We start from the raw sequence: 13,985 nt of genomic DNA, 5'->3' as shown, positions 1-13,985 counted from the left end.
TCGACTGTTTTTTTACCTACAGAAATGGCGATAAGATTTAAGATTCAGGTTTCCCCTTTCTTTCACTTGCTAATTTCGACACCGCCAGGCTGCAGTTACATAAGTCAATGAGAAAGTCTCTGTCACCTTCCAAATCAATCCCTAAAATTCCCTAACATCCTCCCACAAAATCTTCAAGGACAAACTGCCCACCCACACTCCCTCTGTTCACATTTTAGGGAATTTATTTATTTTCAGTCATTCGAGGCAACTTTAACATTTGAGGCCACTGTGCCTGCAGCAGGAACCTGTACACCATGCGTGGACACGAAGGTCAAGGTGAGTCGTGAGCTACTCAGGGATACCATTTCAATCTAAAGTAGAGACGCAAGCTTTCTTCGTGAAGCCAGATGTTGCATCCCAGCTCAGCATCTGCTGAGGAAGGAAGAGCTCCAATGGGTCCTGTTCTCGGAGAGTGTGCTGGTGAGCCTGTGCTGCTTTTCCTCTCAGCAATGTGGGCGTCAGTAGGATTTAAATGCAGGGCTGTGGCCGGGAGTCAGCAGCGCAGGACCTCATGGGGGGACAGCTGGAGAGCCTGTCCCAGAAAGCTGCACTTCATCCACGGTTCCGTTTATTTGCCTCATCCTCTGGCACTGCCAGGGACATCCCACCCCAGCTTTCTCTTACCCACTCGCCTCCTCCCAGCCAGAGTTTTGCTGCAGTAGCTTTTGGAGAGAAGCCAGTCTACGCATCCGTAGGACTAGACAAAGCAGCCCGAGTTAGCAGCACCAACGGGACCGTCTCGGGCCTGTGTTCAGAGATAAGAGGAACACAGCTAGACAGGGAGAACCCACATAAATATCCTAAAAGACCCTGGTTATTCGGATGAACATTTTAGGGGTATATGATCAGAAGAGATTTTAAAACATTAACAAGAGCTGGACCTCGAATAGGCTCCGTAATGGAAAACACAGGTTTAACTTTGATCCAGTTCAGACCCAATGCCGTAAGAACGTCACTGACCTCTCCTAGGTGGACTCTGTAATTTATTGACAAGGACAGAAAACTTCTAGATATGAAACAGCCTTAATGTAGAACTAGAAATATTCCAAACTGGATTTTTAAAAATATGTATCTTAGGACACATTTGTCTGAGAAACAAGTCTTAAAATCTTAGAAGGTACGGTACCCTTGGAATGAGTTGTGCCAATGACTTCAAAGCTTAGGCTTTCTATTTCCTTTTGAGTCGATCTTGATAGGTTGTATATTTCTAGGACTTTATCCATTTTTTCTAGGTTGTCCGATTTGTCGTTGTATAATAGTCCTTTATGAGCTGTTTTAAGTTTCTGTGGCATCAGTTCCAAGGTGTCCTCTTTCACTTCTGATTATATTTATTTGAGTCTTCTCTCTTTTTCTTCAGTAGTCTAGCTAAAGGTTTGATGATTTTATTGATTTTTTTGTGAAAAATCAACTCAATATTGTCTATTTTCTAGTTCTTTTATTTCCTATCTAATTTTTATAATTTGCTTTCTTCTACTAACTTTGGGCTTAGTTGGTTCCTTTTCTAGTCTCTTGAGGTGTAAATTTAGACTGTTTATTTGAGATCTTTCTTCTTCTTAAATTTAGACGTTTATCACCATAAACTTCCCCCTTAGTACTGTTTTTACCGCATCACGTAAGTTTGGTACATTGTGTTTCACCTTTATTTGTCTCAAGATATTTTCTCATTTCCCTTTAGACTTCTTCTTTGCAGCGGTTGTTGAAGAGTGCCTTGCTTGATTTCCATATATTTGCGAGTTTTCTCATTTTCCTTTTATTACTGATTTCTAGTTTGATTCCATTGTGGTTGAAAAAGATACTTGAAATGACTTCAATCTTAAATTTGATAAGACTTGTTTGGTGACCTAGCATATAATCCAACCTGGAGGATGTTCTGTGTGCATCTGAGAAGAATGTGTGTCATGCTGCTGTTGGGTGGAATGTTCTGTGTATGTCTTGTTGGTCCATTGGTCTAAAGTATTGTTCAAGCCTGTTGTTTCCTTATTGATTTTATGTCTGGAGGATCTATCCAATATTTAAAGTAGTGTATTGAAGTCTCTTAATATTACTGTATTGCTGTCTATTTCTCCTTTCAGATCTGTCAAGGTTTGGTTTATATATTTAGACAGTCTGATGTTGGGTGTAGATATATTTATAATCGTTATGTTTTCCTTTTAAGATTATTTGTCTCTTGTGACAGTTTTTGACCCCGTGATCTTCCTGGAATGTAATTCTTATCTCCAGGATTCCATCACCAGTCTTTTTCTCCAATTCCCCAGTTATCTCACCTGCTTCATGACTTCAAATGCCACCTACATATCAGTGACTCCTAAAGCTGAATCTCTAGCTCTAATCACTTGTACCAAATGTATTGTTCTACCACCTTTTGGCATAAAATTTAACCCATTATATTTCACCACTTCTATCTCCAGGAACAAAAACATTTTGCTTCCTATCTTGATTAATGATACTACCATCTACCCAGTTCTTCTCTTTATATGACTCTTGATATGCACGTAGTCAGCCATCAGCCCTGTCCATTCAACATCCGAAACTTCTTCACTCTCATTTGTGCTGCCTGGTCGATTCCCCATCTACCCTTGCCTAGACTGTAACAAACCAGCCTCCTGAGCGACCTCCTGCCGTTAGTACCCTGCACCACCATTTGACACACTACCGCCAGAGGTTCTGTCCACAACACCTGTCTGCTCACGCCATCTCTTCGCCTAGGTGGCTCTGGAGAAGGTGAGAGGCCAAGGTGGTATCTGTATGGGCAGCTTTGATGTCTCCTTCCCCCACGCCAGGTCAAGAAACGTGTTTGAAGAAATTATTTTGAGTAGGGAAAAAAAAAATCCCTTTTTTTCCTTTATGAGCCTTTAAAACACATAGAGCCTCTTTAGTAGAAGATTTGGTTTCAGCCATTGACGTTGGAATCCTCTCTCCCCAGGTCCTACTCTCAGGGTCCTTTGTCACACAACCCACCCAGCCCTCACCCTGTTAGGGACACTCCATCAGCCCCTCGTGATACTGGCGCCCAGACTGTAGTCTAAACCTACTACCCAAAATAGCAGGTACCAATACACGCTAGAGGAAAGAAGATAATTGCTAAAAATTGTCGCTAACACTGGAAATCACTATAGAGTCATGAATATTGCAACTATTTTCTACTACTCTGGGATAAATTGAGTATTTTTATGAAAGTAATAAAAAATAAAGCCAATTAAAATCTTGGATACATGCAAACTTTCTAAAGAAGACTAAACCATCTAATACTTTGGTAAGTAAAAAGAAGCTAATTACAAAAAGTAGAAAATATAATTCTAATTTTGTAAAACGAAAGAACGTAGAGGGTGTATCTATGAGTCGTTGACTAAAACAATATAAACAAAATCTTGAGAATATTATCTCTGTGCGATAGGGTTATTATGGCGGCTTTATATTCTCTTTATTGTTTTGCTGATTTCTCTAAATGTTCTACAAAACTGCGGTAATTGCATAATCTGTAAACAACGCCACAATTAATGTAAAAGAACCATACATTATCCTGTGTTACGGATACAGTGGTGATTTATGAGTAGTGGGGTTGTGGATGACTTAGACTTTCATTTTTATAATTTTGGTAGTGGTCTAATTTTAATTGTTTAAGAAATAAGCTATTTATAATTCATGGAATAGATTTCACAATATAATTTAAATTTAAAAACATTAAATATTATTTTTATACAGAATGTGAGAAGTGTGTCATTCAGGGTTTCACTGAAAGTTAATTTCTGGGCCAGTGGGACTACCTAAATTGCTGGCCACCTCTTCTATTCCCTTAGAATTTTCCCTCCAGATCAATCCCTGGGAAAAAGCCGAGGAATGATGAACGGGAAGCAGAATGGTGAATGCGGGGCTGGCTGGGGAATACTGAGACCCCAGCGGGTGTCTAATATTTACCTTTTCTCATGCACCGTGCTCTTGCTGTGCTCCAATGCCCGAGGGCTCACTTCTGGAAACCGGAAAGTGCGCAGCTGGCCATTCTACGACTGCTATTCCATTCACCTGCCAAGGGCTCCTCTCTCTACCCTTCAGGATGAAGCAGCCTCCGGAGGTTCCCTAGGCTCGGATTCCTCCCTTATGGCAGCACTGCCAGATCGCAGGTGGGAGAAGAGGCAGGATCCCAGTGCCATTCCTCATGGGAAGGACAGGCAGTGCTTTCTGCCTTGTGACCAGTGACCCAAGACACAAGTCTCATCCTTCAGCCCATGGCGCCCTTTTCTCCTAATTGCTTTCAGGCTTGGCAGGGCATGTTCAAATCTTACACATCAACCTTTTCTTGGTCCAGGACACAGGGAAAGTGATTCCCTTTGGTGCCTTATCCGGGCACATGGTCATCCTAGCCTAGCTTCCCCGTATCACTAAGCACGTTTGTTAACCATCTGCCCCAAATCTGAATTGTTGAGTGTTCAAGGAATGCAAATCAGTCTTGCTGTCCAGTCTTAAAACCTAACTAGAAAGGTGAGTTGGAAAGTGCATCAATATATGTGGACAACATATATTCAAGGAATAACACGTCTTATGCAACGTCATCCGAAAATTCACCCATTCTCGTAGATTAACTTTCCTACACCTGAAGATAAAGACGTTATGAGCATGGAAACTTCCATCTTCAGCATTTTTGTTGACCAAAACACATCACCCTGTACCACAGAGCACAGAGAGGAAGTTGACCTTTCAATGGACGTAAAAGCATCACGATGAACATCAATTCCTGGACTAAGCCGGGCTGCAATGTGCCTCCTTCATGGACTGTTGAAGAGGAAAGACCTTCACTTAGCACCACCGCAGGTTCTGGGGTTTCTCAGTCGCATGTGTGGTTAGGGTGAAGCAGTGATGGCCATAAGCCCTGCTATGGGGATGCTTTACCGACTGGCCCTGATTGCACTGTGCTCTTGAGTCAGTGCTGACTAGGGTGTCCAGCCGTCCTGATGGGACTTCTCCTGCATTGTTTCCGTGGATACAGGACTTTCAGCGCTGAGACTGGGACATCCCAGGGGAAGGGGGAGCTTCATCCCCCAGTGCAGCCCAGTGATGCGGTGGGGGGATGGGGGGGATGGCAAGTATCAGTGCTGCTTGCTCCCATCACGTAGAGCTGTGGTAGCAGATGGCTGTTAGTTAGTTAGCTGGTGAATTTCAGTGCTTTTCCTTTCATGGGCACTGCTCTCTTCCTCCACTGCCATGTCTGGCCGTTGCTCTTCCCAACAGCTTAGCCTACTATCTCCTCTCCTACTCGCTTTCCCTTCTGCCCTCCATCGCCTCTGCTGTGTCTTGCTTTTCCTTCTTCTCCTCCTGCCACCTCTCCACACCCTCCCTCCTGTTCTTTTTTAGAGCACAGGCTCAGTAGTTGTGGCACATGGGCTTAGTTGCTCCGCGGCACGTGGGAGCTTCCCGGACCGGGGCACGAACCCGTGTCCCCTGCATCGGCAGGCGGACTCCCAACCACTGCGCCACCAGGGAAGCCCATGATGCTCATTTTTATCCATGGGACTTCTGCTGTCTCAGCCTTCCCCGAAGTGAATCAATTTTATATTCCTTTCGTGCCAGAGAGATTCCTTTTTTCTTAACTTAGTGAAACTAACTCCGATGTCACATCATGTGTTCTTTGCCTTGCTGCTATTTTTAACCTTAGTCACCACTTGAAGGCTCTCAGTTATGCTTCCAAGGGTGTTGCTGTTCTAGTGGTTGAGATTCTCAGGTCTGACCCCCAACGAGGGTGTTCTCCCAAGTGCGGCCAATGACGCAACATTAATGTTTCATGAGTCCTTGTGGGCGTTACAGAGAAAAGTGCATACACCATTGAGTAGGTTTGGGAAGCATGAGATTAAGGGCATGGAAATGGGTGTGTTATGGGAAGTTTCTCGCCCCCGGGGTGTCCACTGTGGATCTCCAACCCACATCATGGCTTTTCCTGTCGAGCAGCGGTGAAGGGCAGCATTGGATATCTCCAGGGCGCGCTCACCGTGCGGTCACTGAACACAAAGGGTATTATGGAATTTTTCCTGGCAGAAGGCGATACAGGGCCCTGAGGAAGCAGCACCTTGTGCTAAATTATGGAAAGTCTTTGAATCAGGTAGAGGTGGAACTAAAGCAGCATTTCCAAACTTCCTTCATTCAAGGAACATCTTATGCAGAGGTGTTAAACAGGCAATATGGGCAGACCATGTGACATACACTCCCCACTCTCAGAGGGTCACAACGCACCCAATCTGTGTCACAGGTTCTGGGGTGTTCTGCAAAGCCTCCCATTTCACTGGATCTGACCCTGTGCTTCCCAAACTTGTTTTCCTATGAAATACTGCTCTGTTTACTGTCTAATACCTCATTATAATCTGTGGCATTAACGTCATTTGGGAAATATTGGTTTAATATATTTTGCCTTCTTTCAAAGTTACTTCCTCTAAGCCCATTGTCTGCAAAATACCACCCTTTCTACTGCCTGGCTGCACTTCAGGACACTTTGTTTTTGTACATAAGAAGACACATTTGCTCCTTACTGGAACAAAAAAATACTTTAAAAATTGATTAATTAATCTCTGTCCAGAATGATGTGAGAATAGTTCTGACTGGTGTAGAGTTGTATTAGCTTTTATATCCAGATCTTTCCAAGTCCTTTTGTTTTATGCTGAGCTGCTTGGGAAACACTGGAGCCAATTGCTGAACAGAGTTTGCTCATGAATGTGATAGGCATTTATAATTATTGCAAGGAAAAACATATCTCTTCAGAAATAATACTGTCTGGGAACACACAGGTGGAAAATGTCTTGACTTCACAGTGGAGCAGAGGGGTCATCAATATTTCATAAAGTACTTTTCATATTCGAGACTTCAGATGCTTTGTAAGTATTAGTACTGTCTTCACAGTACCTCTCGTAGATAAAGCAAGTACGACTTAATAAGCCATTTCACAATTCGGAAAACTGAGCCACCGAAAAGCGTATTCTTTGACTCTTATTTGTTGAGAAAAATTAGTTGCAGAGATGAGCTTTGAACAGAAAATGAGGTGCGGTCCATAACGGAGAGGTGAAGAAGGTTCTAAAGACAGAGAACGAACACACTCGGGAGAGAATAAGGGCCCTCAAGGAGGCCTCAGGTCCCAGTCACCTGGGAGCTTGTGGAGACGCGACGCCTTTGATCGAACCACCAAGGATTGACTCACAGGTCTGGGCATCACCTAACAATCTGCTGATGAAACAAGCTATTCGTGGGACTCCCCAGCACCCTGAAGTCTGAACACCCTTCAGGGGTTGATGGTCCTGGTGCTTCTGTTAAGTGCTGAACTGGGAGGATGACATGACGTGGCGTCACAACAGAAGAGCAGCAGAGGGGCTTACCTGCGTTACCTGAGGTGATGACAGGCTAGGTTTTGGTGGGACCATTTCTCTCCTTCCACTTATAGAGCAGGAGGGGTAAGAACTAAGGACAGAGACACTCCTGGAGATGATCAAAATGGCTTTAATGTACATGTTGACATAAGGGCAAGGCCATGAGCAGAAAGGAAAGGAGTCAATCTGTTGGATTTGGAGTCCGTAGAAAGGTCGGCATCAGGGACATCTTCCAGTGAGGCCCGGTGAGGAATGTGGACCCTTCAACCCCAGATGTGTTCCCCACTAGCTTAGCTTTTCCCAGTGTAAATAGTCATCCATGTGTTGCCTGGATGAACAACGTGTTAAAAATGAGAGTCTTGGGCTTCCCTGGTGGCGCAGTGGTTGAGAGTCCACCTGCCGATGCAGGGGACACGGGTTCGTGCCCCGGTCCAGGAGGATCCCACATGCCGCGGAAAGGCTGGGCCCGTGAGCCATGGCCGCTGAGCCTGTGCGTCCGGAGCCTGTGCTCCGCAACGGGAGAGGCCACAGCAGTGAGAGGCCCGCGTACCACACACACACAAAAATAATGAGAGTCTTTCTGAAGCAGCCAAGGTCCAAGTACACAACAGATGTGCTGCCTGGTACTCCATCATCTAAGGTGAAGTGTCAGTTCGCTATCAGGCCTTGTGAAAAAGATGGGTCTGTGACCTTCGGCCCAACACGTATTTCAAAGTATAAACTCAAGGACTGTTTTTTAGTTCTTAGAGTGCCCTGCCTCAGATAAAGAAGAAGGGTTTCGCTCTGAGACCTGGACCCAGATTTCTTGAAGCCTTTGCTGGGGCAGAATTCTCAGCAGGGAAGAGTCTGGGGGGCGTGCTATGCTGTGAGAACTGTTCTAAGGAAGCAGCGTGGACGGGGCAGCTGCCTTGGAAATGGGATCTGCATTTTGCACAGATGGGTCAGTTCTTCCAGCCTCCGGGATTTCTGCAAGATTCTTTCTTCTTGCTACATGCTGTACAGACAAAGCCACACGGCCTCCCCTGTGGGCCCTGAGTCAGGCCCGTGGGCTCCTGTGAGGTCAGTTCCCACCTAGATTCTTGATCGACTCCTTTCCTTCTTGTTTCTGGCACCTAAAAATATCTTTTTTCTTTTTTAACATTGGCATATATAAAAATACTATCCACAGTTGTAGCTGAACTTCAGACTCTGACTCTCATCATTCCTCTGCTGGATTCTTGTTGCTGACATTCACATGTAATATTTTGGACAACATAAAAATATCTCTGCACTTAAGTATTTTCATTGTGGGGTTACAATGACAGATCATTGCAAAGACAGTACAGAGAGTTCCCTGACACCTCACATCCATTTTCCTTAAGTGTTAACACCTTACATTAGAATGGTACATTTACCACCGCTGATGAACCGGTATAGATGCATTCTTATTAACCAAAGACCATACTTCATCCAGATTTCCTTTAGTTTTAACCTAATATCCTTTCTCGGTCTCAGGATCCCACCCAGAGGACTGTGTAATGTTTAGTTTTATGTCTCCTGAAGCTCCGCTGGGCTGTGACAGTTTCTGAGATGTTCCTTGTGTTGGATGACCTTGACAGTTTTGAGGAGTACGGGCCAAGTATTCTGTAGACTGTCCCTCAGTTTGGGTTTTGTTGGATGTCTTTCTCATCATTAGATTGGGGTCTGGGGAAGGAAGACCACAGGGGTGAAGTCCATTTCATTTCATCACATCAAGAGTACACGCTATCAGCATGACGTCACTGTTGGCGTTGACCTTGATCTGCTGACTAAGGTCGTGTGTAATGTAATGTGGTGCCTAGATGGGATTCTTGGACAGAAGAAGAACATTAGGTAAGCATAAGGTAATCTGAATAGAGTATGGGCTTTAGTTAATAATAGTGCATCAATATTGGTTCATTAGTTGGGATAAATATACCATACGTAAGTAAGATGTCAGTAGTAGGGTGTGGGTATATTAGGTCTCTTCTGTATTATATTTGCCATTCTTCCTGTAACCCAAAACTATTTTAATTAAAATAAACATGATTTATTTATTTACATAGTTAAGTAAAATCACAAAGAAAAAGGAAATCCCCTGTGCTTCATGTATTCAACACTTTGCCTTGACAAGCGCTGATCTGTTTTCCATCTCCATGGTTTTGGTTTTATGAAATTTCACGTAGTTGGAAACACACAGTATGTCTCCTCCTCAGACTTGTTTGCTTCTTTCACTTAGAATGATGTGAATTTAAGATTCCTCCACTTTGTCTCATGGGTTGACATTGTATCCTTTTTTTTTTTTTTTTTTTTGCGGTACGCGGGCCTCTCACTGTTGCGGCCTCTCCCGTTGCGGAGCACAGGCTCCGGACGCGCAGGCTCAGCGGCCATGGCTCACGGGCCCAGCCGCTCCGCGGCACGTGGGATCTTCCCGGACGGGGGCACGAACCCGCGTCCCCTGCATCGGCAGGCGGACTCTCAACCACTGTGCCACCAGGGAAGCCCGACAGTGTATCCTTTTTAAAGCTAAATGATGTTCCATTGTACAGATTCTGCTTGTTCAGTTACTGAAGGGCATTTTGTCTGCTTCGAATTTTTGATGCTTATGATTATGGCTGCTATAAGTATTTGCATGGAGAATTTTGTGTGGACATACGTTCACAGTTGGATAATCAGTTGGATAAATACCTAGGAGCATAATTGTTGGATTGTATGATTATACAACGCTTACCTTTGTAAGAGACTGCCTTCTGAAGTGACTGTACCCTACTGCATTCCTACCATCAAGGAATATAAGTTCCTGTTGTTCCCCGTCCTCTCTAGCAATAGGTTTTCTGGGGGGATTTTAGCTCTTCTAGTAGGAGTGTAGTGTATTTCACTGTTATTTTCATCATAGACTTTTTGGGAGAATTAAATGAGTGGTTGACATATGGTTTTGTATTGTTATTGTACTTTATCCACGATTTCTATGTGTTTTGGTGGACTGAGTCTTGTCCACCATGTACATGTTTCCTTCATGTAATTTTGTTTTTGCCATTTAGCACGAACTCAGGCAAGGCCATTTGTCACGTCTCTCTACAAGTCATTGTTTCACTGACAGACATCCCCCAAATTAAACCTTGGGGATATTTTCTACTCACATGGCACCCAGTTCTCCGAAAGCTCATCAGTAAAGGTTTGCTGGTCGTTCCGGTTGATGGTGCGTTGTTCCCGTTCTTTAATTTACCCCGCCTTCTTTCCTCAGCTCTCTGTTTTACACTAATTCGAAGGGTTTAGGATTCTGAAGATTATTCAGGTGAATTACACACACGCAGATGGAGATTGCTGACACCATTGATCTGCCCGCAGGCATGCTGATGCCATGAATGTTGCCCTTGTCTTTTGCTAGTTTGTGGTGAGTCATCCATCACCTGCCTCGTCATTACAGAATGACGAGTTTGTTAAATATGCCATCTTGTCTCTGAAGTTTTGATTTATTGTAGCTAGTGCAATACATCACAATGCCTGCTCATCCCTTATCGAAACTGGCATCAACACACTGTCATATTCTTTTCTGTTTTTATTTAAAAATGCAACAATTATTAAAAAATGCTTTCTGTCAAGCAACGTTTCAATTAACCACTCCAGAGCTCTGCTGAGAGTGGTAGAATTAAGATTTTTATCTACCTACATTAAAGAAATGGGAACAGGGCTTCCCTGGTGGCGCAGTGGTTGAGAGTCCGCCTGCCGATGCAGGGGACACGGGTTCGTGCCCCGGTCCGGGAGGATCACACATGCCGCGGAGCGGCTGGGCCCGTGAGCCATGGCCGCTGAGCCTGCGCGTCCGGAGCCTGTGCTCTGCAACGGGAGAGGCAGCAACGGTGAAAGGCCCGCATAGCGCGAAAAAAAAAAAAAAAGAAAAAAAAAGAAATGGGAACATTGTGACAATGTGAAGTCGTCAAGGTAAAACAGCACAGCGTCCAAACTTATTCAGCAAACAAGTATGAACATTCCTTATCCAAAATACGAGATGTCGAAGCAATAGCTAGATAACATTAGTGGCTGCTGTTAGCCCTGGCAAAGCGGTGGTGTGGGAAATTCTTGTTGACTTCCCACGGGGGTAAATCCGATGAAAGCAATGCTCTGATTCACTGTAGACAAATAAACTTGGAACATTTTGTGCACTCCTATAGTTAATGAGAAAGCTAGCGTTTCCTGCTATGTCAAGACAGACCTACAACAGGGAGTAAAGGCTAAATCTAGAGTCTGCCGGGACTTTGTATCTGCAGGAATTCAAACCTTCTCTTCGTTAAAGTCATAGAGATATGAGTTCTCAATGTTCCAAAGAACTTATAGAAAGAAGCAACAGAAAAAGCAGGATGGTTGAACTATGGTCATTGCATCATGGGTGTTGGTAAAGCATTCCCTCCCAGGCAAGGAGATGAGCTCCATTCTATTAGAAGACTGAAGCCGAGAGATAATCTAGTCAGAAATAGTGTATAAAGGAATTATTAGAAAGCAAAAGACAAACAACAAAACATCGATAGGACTACATCATCTGTTATCCACCTGAAACAGCACCAACTCACATAAACTTTTTAAAAGTAAATAGATCAAAAGCTGAAAATACAGAGGAAGTTTGTATTCCAAAGAATGGTGTAAGCTGGGATGGAAGAGATTAATCTATTACGTCTGAAGTAAGATCAAAAATAATTTTTTATACATGCACTTTCTGAATTAACTCTGATACTGCTGAGATATTAAAGAAATCTTTGAAGAAAGCAATCAACATTTCTGTGTTTAGTTCAGGTGACCTACTTTGGACCCAAGTATGTGTATAACAAATGAAAAAGACAATACATGGAGGCAGCAATACAGTTGAGATTTTGTATACACAAAACCCCAGAAAATCAAATTTAAGGTTCCCATGGCAACTGTAACTCCGCCACACTGCACATTATAGTAATCACTGCAGTGAGCTCTATAGTTATAGTTGCAAGATCTTTTGGGCTGTAACTCTTTATTTTCCAATGCTTGCAATAATTTTTAGAAAAAATTCTCTTTCAGGGCTCTAACTTTTAAAGTTTGTCTCTACTGAACGGTGAATAATATTGGAAAGTTGTTGAAAGACTCCTGTGGAAGAGAAGCCTGGAAGTTTTCTTTTTCAAATGTGTATATATTATGTACATATTAGTTTATATATATACTATATATATATTTGTGTATATATACATATATATATAGTGTTTGTGCCTTTTCCTTGCAAGGCACTGTGTGAGCACAAATTGGGAGTATAAACAGTGTTGTCACCCAGTAACACAGAGTTTATATATATGCTCATACAAGAAATACACAGAGGCATGCACCTACACCTAGAACATGAAATATAGTAGGCAACTCCATATAATTTTGCTGGAATAATAGACAGAGATAATTGCATACAAAAATGTCAGAGGAGCACAAAGAAAGATGTTTTTTATCTACATCTTTATAAAGAAACTGGATGTCATGTTTGGGAGGGTGGTGCTTGATTATGGCAGTAGACTGCAGGCTTTACCGCCAGCTAGACTGTGAACTTGGCAACGCTATGGACACTGCCAGTAGTTGCTTATCCATTGCCCGTCGTTTCCTCCCTAACAGACACCAAATGTGTTTGGATCTCTGGCTTTCTCCAACGGATCCCAGAGGACAATTACTCACTCCCAGCGCTAGGGGCGTATCCGTTTATCTGAGTCAGCCAAGCTATCCCATTCTCTTGCCCTCAAGTGTTCTGGCCTTGGACATATGACCCAGCTGTGGTCAGTGAGAAATGAGGTCAATCTCAGGGGGAGTTTCTGGGAAAGGTTCCTTGACCCTAAGTCATGGGCCAGGAGGAGATGTCTTCGCCCTTACACTGGCCATTGTCAAGTCCAGCTGGACTGACTGAACCAGCCTGAACATCAAGGCAGAGGGTCCAGCCAACACCAAGAACGTCAGAGGAGAGAGGGAACGAGGAAGGTGTTTAGACTCATCACGAGGGGCACACACAGTTCTGAAACCTGATTTTCCCTTTGGTGTCCCCTTTACAAAAGATATTAAACTCCTTATTTTTAAGTCAACTGATGTAAGGGGTTTCTGTTATTGGCTGCTAAAATCATCCTTCTTGATACCATAAGTCATTAAATTCTCTGAGTTTTAATTTCCTCATTTATTAAACATCAGTAATAATATTTCCGTGTCTTCCAGGAAATCTGTACAAAATACTATGAATTGAAAGGCTTTATACAACTAGGAGGCCAATACCTTTGTACATACATTATTTATACCCAGAGGTGTGCTAAAGGCAGCTTGTACCAGCTCACACAAGCCAATTTTCAAATTTTTAGGAATTTTGAAAGCTAGTTGACATCACATAGTTTAAATTCAGCTATGATGGGCTATTTCTACTACAGGCAAATGCTACATATTAAGGCTCTTCTTTGTTTTATTTTTCTTTACTGCGGAGAGCCAGTTGTTAAAAATGTACCAATATGCCATTATTTATTTCTGTCTTGGAAACTAAAGGGCGACAACCTGGGATGTCTTGAGTATCCCAAAGAGAGTGAGAACTTCTAGTTTTAAACCACGCTTAGTTAAAGGGTAGTCAAT

Source organism: Phocoena sinus, chromosome 13, assembly GCF_008692025.1.
Source record: "Phocoena sinus isolate mPhoSin1 chromosome 13, mPhoSin1.pri, whole genome shotgun sequence".
Taxonomy (NCBI): domain Eukaryota; kingdom Metazoa; phylum Chordata; class Mammalia; order Artiodactyla; family Phocoenidae; genus Phocoena; species Phocoena sinus.
Note: the sequence above shows the minus strand (reverse complement) of the source record.